We start from the raw sequence: 4,287 nt of genomic DNA on the forward strand, positions 1-4,287 counted from the left end.
ATACTCGGCGTCAAGTTCTTTCAGCAGCGGTCCTAGGGCCATCCTGAAGACGTGGGTCTTCCACATAGACCACCAAGTTTCAAAGCCATCGGTAGTGAAGGAGAAACGGAGGTTATGGGGAATTGGAATGGCCAAAGCGTCAAAGAAAGTATAACACCTCTGAGCAGTGAGAATGTCAGGCAGTTCAGCTCTACTTGCTGTCAAGTGGTGTAAGAAGAAGTGTGGAGGCACCTGTCCGAGACCAAGCTGTCGAGCTGCTATTACTGGTTGATAACACTCATAACCGGGCTTGATGATCCGGTTCGAGGTGCTCATGCCAACAGGAAGGAAGCAGGGACGAATCATGAGGGAATACAAGTGCTGTGTGCTGGCGTCATCGGCAAAGTCATCCAATCGGAAAGAGACTGGGTTTTCAAAATTTGCCGATTCAGTATAAGGGTAGAACAAGGGGTTGTCCAAACCTTGGAAGAAAATATTAAACCACCCTGCTGCTTCTTTGGGGATCAGCCTGCTACCCGGGAGACCATACAGGGCTTGGCCGTAGCTGGTGCATCGAATTTCCTTTCCATTTACATCGGGAAAGGTGTAGGTGGTCAGCAAGGGGAAGTCTGGGATTTGGTTTTGGAAGTATAGTTGAGCCCACAACTGAATGAACCACCAGGGGCCGCCAGTTTTGACTGTCTTGCGAGAGAACAGTTTGACAGACATCAGTTGAAGGGATCGATAAATCTCTCCAAGGAGTAGTTTGCCTAGGCCGAGTTGGGTACCTTTAGCAAGTTCATAGGCCAGGGAGAGGTAATTCTTGGTGGGAGCAAGCGATGGGCCGCAGAATATGAAGTGCTCCAGCCAGAAATTCAGAAAGGCTGTGTGCTCCCTCTCTATCACGGGACCTTTGGTTTTCATATAACGATTAAGATAGGCGCCCCAGCTGGTACACTCTTTTTTGGAGGATAAAGTGAAAGGGACTCTTGGCAGTTTGAATGCAGAAGTGCTGGGAGATGCAATGTCTAGCCCTGTGATCATGGCCACATCCAGCAGGGTCGGGGTCATGGGGCCATGACCAAACATGAAGCAGTTTAGTGCATCAGACCAGAAGTAGCCGATGGTTTTCAGGATGTTCTCGTTCTTCTCAAGAGGAGATAATGACAATGACAGGGCATCGGCTATCCCTACGGTTTCCCAAGTGGCATAGTGGGATTTTGATACTCTATTGTACCATGCCACCCAACCCTCAGGAGGATTAGGCCAGGCTCGCAGGCAGTCGGCCCAGGAAGTCAGATCTAGGTTCTGGCTTAGAAAGAGGATTCTGTTAGCTTCGCACGAAATTAACAGGGCAGGACTCTCAGAAGAACGGGGACCGAGGCACATCGAATTTGCGAGAGAAGGATGTGGCAGTAGAATGTCTGAAACCTAAATTAGTAGCGGAGCGAAACATTAATTCAGGTGTTTGCCATTAATCCCATGTCAAGTCGAATGGCGAGAGGAGGTTGAAGATTACCTTCAGACCGGAGACCATGGCGTCAGCGTTGGATGATTCCGCCATTGGGGGCGCTGAGGAATTGGGACGGTGCGGCTGAGATCTGAGATTCGTAGCACTACCGGGGCGGCGATTTGGGGATCTAAGTTTCTCAGATGAAGGGAGCAGGTTACCGTTTGGGAGGGCGGCTAGGTTGACCCTGCTCCTGTTATATTTTGGAGGCTGATGTAGTACCATCGGCTCTTTCAGGGAGTGCTTGACTCTAGCTACCGGCGAAATTAAGTGAAGACATCCCTTCAATCAAGATAATGTTTAAGACGGTGATAAAGTCAAAGGGGGCGAGGCGCCACGGCATGTCCCGACGAAAGAAAAGCATAATGATTTTGGAAATGTTATTTCCAAAACCAGGGGGGCATGTGTTATCACCAGAATTTGACCGAATCAGGAGGTGGGCCGCGACCAAGATGGGCTTGGAAGATTACACATGGAAGATCTCTGAAGCGGCCCTGGTCGGGGAGTTTGGGCTGTATTGCCCATGTATCTTTAATTACGATAGAGTGTATTTAGATTAAAGTTAGAGCTTATCTCGTGCACGGTTTAGTGCACGCCCACATTAGAAAGTCCCCGGGACTATAAATATGTACCTAGGGTTTATGGAATAAACAACAACAAACGTTCAACCACAAACAAATCTCGGCGCATCGCCAACTCCTTCGTCTCGAGGGTTTCTACCGGTAAGCATCATGCTGCCTAGATCGCATCTTGCGATCTAGGCAGCACAAGCCTGCCTACGTTGTTCATGCGTTGCTCGTGCTGAAGCGTTTTTTATGGCGAGCAGCGTAGTTATCTTAGACATGTTAGGGTTAGCATTGTTCTTCATGTTACATGCTTTCGTAGTGCAACCCTTGCATGTCTAGCCGCCCTTACGCCCATCTTAGGCGTAGGGGCGGCACCCCGCTTGATCGTAGTTTAGTAGATCTGATCCGTTACGGTTGCTCCTTGTTCCACAAGGATTAGTTTAATATCTGCAATAGTTAGGCCTTACAAAGGGGGGGAGGATCCAGCGGCACGTAGGGTGTCGTTCGTTGGCCCTAAGCAGGATGTTCCGAGGATCAACCTCGTGTTGGTTTTTAGGCCCTGTTTAGGATCGGCTTACGATCACCGTGCGTGGCCGCGAGGCCCAACCTGGAGTAGGATGATCCGATTATGCGGTGAAAACCCCACATCGTCGAAGATCTCATCGGCTTTACCTTGATCAAGCGGGACCACCATATATTCGGACACCTCGTCTGAATCATGGGTGGATCGGCTCCTTGAGCCGATTCACGGGATAACTCGAGAGCCGATCGAGGCTCGTATTTAACGTTTACGTGTGTGCCCTGCAGGAAACTAAGCGAGGCATCATCCACACCTTCCCGACCGGGTATAGGTCGGGTGGCACGCCCTTGTGATAAACATCGGTGCGTGCGACCAGGAGGCTTTGCGGGCCGTCGCTCAGAGGGACTAGGGCCAGCCGCAGCCCTAATTGTTCCCGGCTCTACGGTGTTGCCCGTCTCTACCCGCCGGTGGGTTTCTGACGTCAACAGTGTCGCCAAACACTTCTGCATCATCCTCTGATATGTTGCTCCCGCGTTTTTCAACCCGAAGGGCATTGTTTTATAACAAAATACGCCGTATGGTGTGATGAACGCTGTTTTGGCTTCGTCGTCTTCTCTTAATCTGATCTGGTTATAACCAGAGTATGCGTCCAAAAAGGAAAGACGTTCGCATCCTGCCGTGGAGTCGATAATCTGATCGATCCTTGGGAGGGGAAAGTGATCCTTTGGACAATGTTTATTGAGACACGTAAAGTCGACACACATGCGAAGGACTTTAGTGTTCTTTTTGGCACCATCACTGGGTTAGCTACCCAAGTGGCTTCGGTGGATATTTCTTTGATGAAACCAGCTTCTCTGAGTCGATCAATTTCTGATAGCATAGCTTTGCGGTTTGGTTTCGAAAAGCGCCGCAAAGGTTGTTTGATTGGTCTCGCTAATGGATCCAAGTTTAGGTGGTGCTCGGCAAGTTCCCTGGGTACTCCTGGCATGTCAGCTGGACACCATGCGAAGATTTTCCAGTTCTCACGGAGGAACTCGACGAGCGCGCTTTCCTATGCGATATCCATGTCGTTTGCGATAGATGTCGTCTTTTTCGGATCTCGTCGGGTGAATCTCGCACCTCCTTAGAATTTTTCTCGGTATTGAAGGTTGATTCTTTATTTGGCCTTCCAACGTCCGGCGATACGTCATAATCGGTCATACTTTTTGACGCCAAATACTCAGCTTGCATCCCAAAAGTTTCGATAACCGATGAAAATCCTTGTCGCACTTATCGGCTAAGGCGAAGCTTCCTTTGACTCGTGATTGGTCCCTTTGGTCCCGGCAATCTCCACAACAGGTATGTATAGTGTGGTACCGCCATAAATCTAGCATATGCTGGTCGTCCCAACAAAGCGTGGTACTTGTGATGGAAAATCCACGACTTCAAATTCCAGCTTCTCGATCCTATAATTTTCTCGGGTTCCAAAGCCGAACGTCGAGATTGATCTTCCCCAATGGATAACTTTGTTTCTCCGGTGTGATGCCGTGGAACCTTGTATCTGTCGGCTTCAAGTTTGCTAAGGATATGTTCATCTTCCTCAATGTATCTGCATACATAAGGTTTAAGCTGCTGCCGCCATCTATGAACACTCGAGAAACATCAAATCCCGCAATGACTGCTGTGCAGAATAAGTGCTTGACCGCCCTGGTCGAGGAACTTGCTGCGGATGA

The sequence above is a fragment of the Lolium rigidum genome, chromosome 3 (genome assembly GCF_022539505.1).
Source record: "Lolium rigidum isolate FL_2022 chromosome 3, APGP_CSIRO_Lrig_0.1, whole genome shotgun sequence".
Classification (NCBI taxonomy): domain Eukaryota; kingdom Viridiplantae; phylum Streptophyta; class Magnoliopsida; order Poales; family Poaceae; genus Lolium; species Lolium rigidum.